The 10299-nt window shown below is 33.7% G+C and overlaps 1 long non-coding RNA gene across 1 annotated transcript in view; it reads right to left on the reverse strand.

The window, feature by feature from the left end:
• Positions 1–10299, reverse strand: part of LOC307159833 — a 272209-nt gene that overhangs the window by 92916 nt on the left and 168994 nt on the right. The window lies entirely within an intron of this gene.

The raw sequence follows: 10299 nt of genomic DNA on the forward strand, positions 1-10299 counted from the left end.
CGTCGATCATCAAACAAGTGGTGCTTTTACTGCCACCTAGTGGTGTCTGGACTGAAATGCTTTTATAGGTTTCCCAAGGTTTGTGATGGACCAACGGGCAAAGATTAATGACGTCAATCCTGAAGGGCTTAGATATAAATAACTAGTGGACAGCAATAATCGTCACATAATTTATTACCTACTAGTCATCCGTCATCCATCCATCCATCCATCCAGAATTACCAGGTCCAGGAGGTCAATACTCTCTCTCTCTCTCTCTCTCTCTCTCTCTCTCTCTCTCTCTCTCTCTCTCTCTCTCTCTCTCTCTCTCTCTCCTGCAGCCACATTCTGTACACTGTTCAGCCTTCTTTTCTTCTTCAGGAAACCAGCCTTACCAGCCAAATATTGCATTTCGTCCATATAATGAAACATGCCATTTTGCAAACTTTACTTATAACTTTATTAACTAAGCTAGTTAGAAGAATATGTAATTTTTTAGTCTGTATCCTACAATGTCTTAACACAATGATGTTATGAATATGTCCAAGCAAGCAATAGATCAAAAATAAAACAATGCTTTAATAGAAACCATGAGTAGACATAGTGATCATTTAACACAGCATTTTCTAATATAATAGACTTGAATGTGAATGTGAATTTTATAAATGTCATTTATAAAATGGAAGAAGCCCACTTATTTTTATGTAGGCTATATGGTATTTTCCGGTATTTTCGTTTTCCTAATAAAATAAATAAATGCATAACCTAATGTAGGCCTATTGTTCTTTATTTTGCAAAAATGTCATTCTGAAACGGAAAAAGCACATCAAATATATAAGATTATATCATAAACTCTAGTTTTCAGTAAATGTAGTCTCGAGTAAAGCATCTACACATAGCCTACTACTTTTTTGCTAGCTTCACTATTGTACTAACCTCCATGACCCGCCCTCTCTCTCAAAAGCCCCGCCTTCCAAACACATGTCAGCCAACCCGATGTCAGCACACCTGACTGTGCGCAATGATTGACAGGCTGAGAGTGCTTCCAATTGGCTATAGTCAGTTTGACCATTTGTGTGTTGAGTACAAGGCCTTGGCTTGTTGCAGAGATACGTTTTATAGTTTGGTGTTTAAAAAAAAAAGAAAAAAAGCACCTTTAAGACATAAACTTTGGCTAGAGTTCTCAAGTCACATTTACCTCCAAATCTGAACACAAAAGAAGATATTTTGAAGAATGTTGGTAACCAGAGAGTTGATGTTAGCCATTGACTTCCATAATCCGTTTTATTAACAATATTCTTCAAAATATATCTTCTTTTGTGTTTAACAGAAGAAAGAAACTTATACAGGTTTGAAACAGAAGGGACAATTGATGACAATTTTCATTTTTGGGTGATCTACCTTTTAATGCATTTTGATATTTGCATTTCTTATAGATAATGCAGATCATATCGAACCATTAAATTAATTAAATATCGAAAGCAATTAAAAGCCATTCAAATTCACATTTTCATGTGATTTACTTGCAGTTACTCATTTTTAATAGTTCACTTTTATGGACCTTATTTGATTGATGCACCTCCTGTTTCACCGTCACGTATTTCTTCTTTGGTCCAGCAGATGGCAGTCTGTGTACAGATTTTGCTCGCTTTCATTTCTTATCAGCATTTTCATATAAAACAGCAGCTCATGTAATTCCTCATTCTGTCAGTGAGCTTATACTGTAGCTCAACATATAGTTTATCTTAGATACATAAAATAAAATGCTGCAATAACACCGACCGTTTTCAGAATGCATTCTTATCCGGCCTCAATTAATTCCATAAATCTTCCCAGACAGTCCTTGTCGATTCATTTGCTCTCTCAAATTTCGGTTTTGGATTTAGCTGTAATCTGATTTTGCCATATTTATTGGGGTTGACTAAATCTATTTTCTAAAAAAAAAAAAAAAAAAAAACTATAATAAATAAAAAACACGAGTTTATTTGCCAACACAGAAAAAAATAGTTGAATTTACTCAAAATATACATGCAACATTATATACATCCAACTTGGATCAATCTGATTTAAAATTATCAAGAAAGCTTTTGTTATATGTACTTAAATATGAGTTCACTCAACATTAATTACTTAAAAATATCAAACACAATAGAATGTACTAAGTAAATGCAAGTTGTGTTAACTTAAAATTTAAGCGCATCTACATAAAAAAAATCAATTAATTGAGTTGAACCAACATAAAATTTGGATTTCAGATCTTGAGCTATTGATCAATTCATTTAGAATTGTCAGTCCAAAATAAAAAGATTTTATTCCTCTCCTAGGTGTGCTGCACTATTCTTTTATCAGTTTTGTTATTTTGGCCCAGTCAGCTCCTGAATCAGAAGTCTCAAATGAATCAATAAATGTATCATTTATCAAATTTACTGTCTTTCATGTTGCACTTTTTCCCTTAGATGGGGTTTAACAGTGTTAAATTGTTTTCTTTTAAATAATAATTTGAGCAGATATGATATTGCATTTTGTGATATTGCGTGCGTGCGTGTGTGTGTGTGTGTGTGTGTGTGTGTGTGTGTGTGTGTGTGTGTGTGAGAGGGGCAGATAAACCCATCGGGCTGCTCTGGGCTTTTGTCCTGGGGTCATGCACTTGACCTTTTGTCTGAACTGCGGAACAGCTGCTGCACCACGAGCTCTTCTGATACTGTCTGCTCCAGATATCAGGACTTGAAATCATCGACAAGAGGGTTTGACATGCTTATAGATCAGAGACTGTACACTTCATTATAAACGTATGCGATTAAATCGAATGGCACGTGAATGAGCTTAATGTGAATCATAAGTGGATTTGGCTCCGTTTTAAAGATTTTCAAATGTTCACCTCTGAGATTTTCTTTTTTTTTTTTCTCTTTCTTTCATTGTAGCGAATTTATTTGTTTCTTTGTAACGAATGAATGTTTCGAGGATGCAATAGACACAAATCTGACACGATATTTGCGATTGTTAAAAGCATCCAAAGTCGGTGAATCAAATAGCTAATCCTCAGCTTTTTGATTCGTCAACATAAAAACAACATTTAATAAATAACAATGACGAACATTTAGATTTTCACAGCATAAAATATTTTTATTAATGAGGAGAATAGGGTGAAGACTATACCATGTGTCTGTTGACGCATGAAGAAATATGCGACTGTTTAGCAGAGATATCATGTTAAATATTTTGTGTATAGTTATAATAATATAAGGGTATTAGTTATAATAATAGGCTATAAGGATAATTGTAACTTTATATTAATATAGCTAATTTTGTTAAATTGTAAAACAGAATGGGGTTTAATGTGTTTTAAGAACGAATATTTTGATGTTTATAAAATATTGACATTAAGGCTAAATTAAAGTTAGCCTATTGTTAATGATTGCAACAGTCATTATCCGATATTATTATTATTATTATTATTAAAAGCAGAAGAGCATCACGTCTTAAATACTTTTATAAATATCTAAAGATTTTATATACAATTTGAATGTTAAAATGTTAATTGCTGAATCAAAGGCCGGATATTAAATTATAATATGCCTTGAATCGTAATTATCCGCTGCATTTGAATTCAGAAGTGGCTGTGTTATATTTCAGCACGTGGTACAGAGGTTAAACGGTATGGACATTTAAAATAACATGATTTTACAGGCAAGACGACAATTTTTGAATCCAGTTAACAGCATATAATTTTCCGCATCAGGACTGTTGTTTGGTCATTACAATTCCTCATTTTCTCAAGCTGTTCTTTTAGGTTTATAGGCAACTTACGTTGCATAATTCGATCATAGGCTATATCAACCAACAACACACGTGAACGGACTATATCCAAATTTATGCGTAGTTTTCTTTCTGTATTTCTTTCTTTCTTTCTTTTTTTAACACTGACCCGCAAAGTCCGACAATTTAAATTGCTTAAAAATGTCGCGTGAAATGACATTTATAAAGATATCAAATATAAAAGAAAATATAGAGCAATATATAGTCCCTATCATCTTCATATACTTCACATATATGAATATGATATTAAAATGCCACAGTAATTCATTGACCTTTCTGATCATGTCCGATCAACGCAACGTGGTTTTAGGCCGGCAATTTCCAGTCAAGTTCATGTTCACAGCACGTGCATCTCATGTACATTTATAGAGGTAGAAAAATAAAAGAAAGAAAACTTACACTTTTAAAGGTTATTAAACATCTTTTTTTTCAGGTTATAGCCTAGTTTTATAGCTGTATCTATTAAAGCCAGACATAAGGCCTATTCTAATAAATGCAAATAAATGATGACAGAAAACAGTATAATATGAAAGAAGCAATCAGAGTAGAAAATAGCCTTGCACATGAAGGAACAGAGAAATATATTCATAGAGTAGAAATATATTTACAATATGGACTTACCCCAAAAAAAAAAAAAAAAAAACCCAGAAGAGAAGAGGGCTTGCGGTTGTCCCGTCTGATGATTTTTGAGAGATTTGAGGAGCAGACGCTGTGAGACAGGGTGTCGGGCTGCTGTTTGAGGTTAAGGTCAGGAGGTCAGCAGACAGACAGCAGTCAGGGCTTTAAACTGCACAGCACATTGCATGTCATATGGAGGGCAGAAATTGGGTGGGTTAAATAAGGATTTACAATTCCATGAATAGCATCAAGATTCTTCAATCTCCACAATTTGACATTTGTTGTGAAGAGAGTAAATGTGATTTTTTTTTTCCTTTTTTTTTTTCATTACTGCAAGATTAAGCATAAATGTGCCCCTCGGCAGAATTTCTTTCTTCCCTTTTTTCTTTCTGAAGTTAATTTAGAGAGTTTAAAGTGTTTATTTTGCCCGTACTTCACTGATTCTATTTCAATAACTACACATGATTTGTTATCACTGCATTTTTTCTTGTCAAATCAACTCATTTTTGTGGTTCCGATAACATAATATTTTGAGTTTGTTGATTTAAACCAATCTCCTTCATTTCAATGAACTCAAAATTTGAAGGCAACTTATTTTGGTTACACTTTATTTTAAGGTGTCATTGTTACAGAGTAATTATATATTTAAGTACTGAGTAATATTAAGCAACTGTACTTAGTAGGATTAGGATTTGGTTGAGGGTTAGTTGCATGTAATTATGCATAATTTACTGTTATTACTATGGTAAGTACATGTAATGTAACAAGGACACTGTAAAATATAGTGTTGACCTTATTTTTAAGTTACAATATTTTTTTTTACAGTGTGATAAATGATCAAATGTTGTCATTGCCATTGCCATGCTTTCTGAATCTTATAGAAAATAAATATTTCATTGCACTTTTATATCAAAACCTGCCAAAAATCACCATCCATTCAGCATTAAATAACAATTTAAATCCAAATGACAAAGAATATTAGTTAAATATAGATGAATGAGATGTTATTATTGGTATTTAAAGGCCTTACTCTGGATATAATAAAGAGTTCACATTAGTTTAGATTGGACTACAGCATTTCAGGACAGTAGGTTATCAATGAATCGTTTAAACAATCTTAAATATGTGCAATTTAAGATTTGAGTTTGTCCATCCATCTTTTGAAGCCTCTGTGTTGAACCCCAGTCGTTCTCTCCAAAAACTCAAATAGAGGAGCGTGGTTGCCATATCAACCGGCCACCTGACGTGTTACTGTGGCAACAGCAGTATTAGACAGAAACCGCTTATTAGATGTCCCATCTAAGGGTGAGAGGGAGGGGCGAAGGTGGAGGGGGTAGAGGGACATCTAGATTAAAAAAGAATGAAACGAGGAATAATACTGGCTAACGCTACTAGTGATAAAAGCTAGTGTAAAATTGTGGCGGATCTTAAATCCTTATAAACCCTTTGACTGCAGTATAAGCAGACAGTCAGAATGGAGAGGGGTGACGTTTGTGTCCACAGAAAAAGGCAATAGTGAAGTGATGCTCAAGGGTCGGTGGTGTGACGTTATAACAGATGCGGCGTCCGTCTAATGGGACTTTTGTACTGTAACACAAACAAAGACATTCAATCAGGTCACAAATCAAGTGTATAAGTGTATGTATATAGACCTTATTCAGAGCAGCACCATGAAAGCGAGGCTGTGAGGGATAGACTTGATGTGCTTTCAATGGCATCCGCTCAAGCTATAGAAGATCACTAATCATTTTTTGAAAAATTTCTTTGAAAGATATTTCTACAGTGTTTGGTCAGCAAAACAATCCAAAAACACATTAAGTAACTGTACACAACCCTCTGAAGGGATGTGTATCTATCAGCCTCCCATTGAAAATCAAAGATGGCGCTGCTGTGAATAAGGTCTATTGTCTGTGTCACACCCACAAATAATTATTTTTGATAACTGTGATTATAATATTGCTGAGCAGTGAAATACTTGATAACAGGGTTACTGGTTAGTGTTTCTGTTGAGAGCTCCAGTGTTGGCAGTCTCATCTTCTCTCATTGTATGCATAAACTTTAAAATGAAAGAATTTTGAACCAAGAATATTTCTTTAATTCCAAGTTAAATTGACAGTGTCATCTCATCCCTCAGTCTGTAAAAATGTGAAGTGATGCACTTTTGACTACCAATAATGTGCACTGTCAATGCATTTGTTATACAAAATTCAAGATGACTCAATTGTTATTGATTGACAGCATGCCACAGATGCTGTTTACGGATATGAATTTATATTTAACCCAGATATTTTTAATAGAAATTATACATTTGGAAGAGTTGTGCCATATCCTTTTTAATATCCTCATAAAACCCAAATCTTTAGATAGTATAAAAAAATTCCATTATTTAATAAATTAATATCTGTGATCAGTTACTACTTTTATTAGAAGAATTAGGTAAGAAAATCAAATGTAATAAGAATATGGCACATAAATATGCTTATTAAACACGTAAAGGCAAGTTGGTGTTTAGAAAGAAGCAATGTCATTATTTAATAAACAAACATCTGTGATTTGTTACCACTTTATTAGAAGAATTTTCTAATAACAAAAAGGCTAAATATGAATTAGACAAGGACATCAAGTGGAAATGGAATAATGCACATAAATAATGCTGTTAAAAAGGCAAGTAAGGAATTAACACATCCAGTGTGTGCGTGTGCGTGTGTGTGTGTGTGTTTAGCATGTTGGGGTAATTAACCCACATTAGATTAATCTACGAGGGTGGCATTTGTATCACAATGAAAACAGTGACCCCCAGCACTGCCGTGGGGCTCACAGACATATAGAGGTCTGGCACCGGGCCAGAGACACACGCGTGCATAAACAAACACATATGCATACACACACATTCACACAAGCAGGCAAGATCCGAGGGATTATGCATTCAGATCCAACCATCACAGCAAAAGAAGTATGATTTCACCTCAAAATGTACAGTTTTATTCTTCTTTTTTCCTCCTACAAATGGGGAAATGTAGTGTGAAATGTCCTTAAGGATAATGCATATAGTTTTTGTGCTTGATTACTTACAGGTTCAGTAATACAGAATCTAGCAAATCTGGGCTAAACATTCCCACTTGGATTATCCTAATAATTTCCTTCCAAAAAATTCAAATCCACAGAAGGATTTGCCAGCTATTGAAACTTTACCCTGGATCAATAACGACTGGATTTAGGGCTCTTGTGTTCTGTTATCCTCACAACCTCTGAAGATCCTGAACACAGGTATCACATAGGGAACATAAATGGGATTTCCCAGCAGACCATGTATTATTCCAATTCCTTTTTCTTGCAGCTGAGAAATAGTGTTTATGCAAAGTGGCTCACACCGTGGCCCACATTCGTGAAAAATGACTCCCAGAAATGATTCTTCTGGGGTGTTGTATTGTTTTACACATAAATATATATCCAGCATGAGTCATGAAATTTACCAATTTTCTTCAACAAGAACGGGCCTTGCTGCAGCCTCCCACATTTATGTAAACCACCTTTGGCTTAACCATATCCATTTACACATTTTACAGACTAGTCCGTATGAATAATTTAGCAGAATTTTTGATTTACCTGTTCCATATAAAAGATTGAAACAAATCCTTCACTTAAAAGATGGTTATACAATAGAGCTCAACATGTTCTGATCTAGAACAGCCATAATATATAACAAAAAATGTATATATTTTAATAGATGCAAAGAATTATTGCAGGTATATCTGACTTAATTAGCCAAATGTAGATGTGTTTAACTGAGTGAAACCTTCACAACAAGCTTCAAAACAATCATTTACATTGACAGGTAAATACTACTGTTAGAATAGGAAAATCACATGGATTAATCATGTGAACTATTCTACTCTATAATTTAATATGTAACATGTTTTGTCATTTATTCTGAGACATCACATCTGTAAAAAAAAAAAAAAAAAAAAAAAAAATTCAATAAGGCTAATAAATGTAATTACTTTTGATCTTTGCATATTTCATTTAGATAACCAAAAGCCTCTTATTTGGTAAATGTATTTATTTAAAAGGTTTTATTTTAAAATCGATTAGATTTGACTTTGCTGGCTTTTTGCATTAACATTAAATGCATTGTTCAGTGAGAGGAAAGAAATGTTCTTTTTTTCTATAAGCGGTTGAAGAATCAAAGCAGCCATAAGGGGGCGCTGTAGAAGCACTCGCCTCTGTCGTCACCTCATACTGGTTATATGGTGATCGAACACATTTGTATAGTTTGCCAGAGTCCTAGACACATTTAAGTTGATTTGTAATTGTTGTGACTACATCAAAAAAAAAAAAAAATTTAAAAACGTGAAAAATATTTTAATAATCCCTCTGAGGAGCGGCAAGCGTGTGGCAAAAAAATAGATGCTGTTTCTTCTTTTTTACCCCTACTTTATAGGCTTGTCTTAAGACCGCATCATCTTTTTTTGCTTGCGTACGAAATACATTTGCTTATTTAAATATGATGCAGTCTGTTTGTTTTACAAGATGTGTGTTAACGCTAAGCTTGCATAGTGTTGTAACTGAGAAAAACGATTATTATAAACCATAAAAAATCAGCACAAACCCAAAATCACTGTTCCTGCAGATGGGTGCATGAATCAGAACTTGTATTCAGCTGTTGGTCCATCTGTGGCTGATGAATTCTGCTCTTTTGTTCATAAAGGCTTTTCAAGGAAACGTCATTATATGGGCTTGAAAATGACCGTGATTCTGCGTCTCTGTTGACGCATGTGTATAAATGATTTAAAAAATGTATAGGCTAATGCATGGAGAGAGAAAAAATGCACCAAGATTTTGTGATGCACACACATGTATTATATTTCCACATGCAAATAAGCTAAAATTCACGCATCAAACTTTCACCATAACAAACTTAGAATGTGACTGTGCGTGTGTGTGTGTGTGTGTGTGTGTGACCGGTGGTCAATGAAAAGTAGCCTATATAGCCAACATTTTGACTCATTATAAACAAATATATATATATATATTAAAATAGTATCCATTAGCATTATATATATATTTTTTTTGTTTATATATAAATGGTTATTTGAAGGCATGGTAAAAAGTGCTCGCTTGGATTCTCCAGTTTGAAAATGTGCAAATTTATATTTAACTTAGAAAATACCATAAAATACATTTCGTGCATTTTAAGTAGCAAATAAGTTAAGCTATATCAAATCTTTATGTAATGCAGGGTCGGTTTTTATGACAAAACGGAAACATTGACCATAACAGCAACAGCCATTCAAGGACGCGCGTGCACGGACACACACACACACACACACACACACACACACACACACACAAAGAACACAAAAGAATTATCATGACAAAAGACACAAGTAGAGTGAAAAACACTTCAACACTCGCTCCTTTCATGTAGAAGTTTTAATGAAAACAATTTTCTTCCTGCTCGTGCACAAATGAAACGTATGCCATGTGCTACTGGTAAAATATTGATGCGATTATTATTGAGATGTTGTTGTTGCCTATATGCAATGCTCCTTTTACTCGACCTTAAAGATGTTTTTCATATGTAGCCTACCCTATGTGTACGCTGAATTGTAAAACTTTGGACATTTTATTTCCTTTGTAAAATTGTATTGTATTGATCATTATTATTAATAGTTGTATATCTATTATTATTTATAATGTGTATTTTTATTTATAGGCTACAAAATTTCCAATACACTATTTAAAATTGGGTTCAGATGAGTAACGTAACGCTTAGAAACACTGGGATACATTGTGTAGTAGGCTATATACAGTGTACAATTTTAACTATAATGCACACTAATGAAAAGCATTTATAGAATTTAAACGCATAAATATGAAGTTTTG

The sequence above is a fragment of the Squalius cephalus genome (assembly GCF_949319135.1).
Source record: "Squalius cephalus genome assembly, chromosome: 6".
In the NCBI taxonomy this organism is placed as follows: domain Eukaryota; kingdom Metazoa; phylum Chordata; class Actinopteri; order Cypriniformes; family Leuciscidae; genus Squalius; species Squalius cephalus.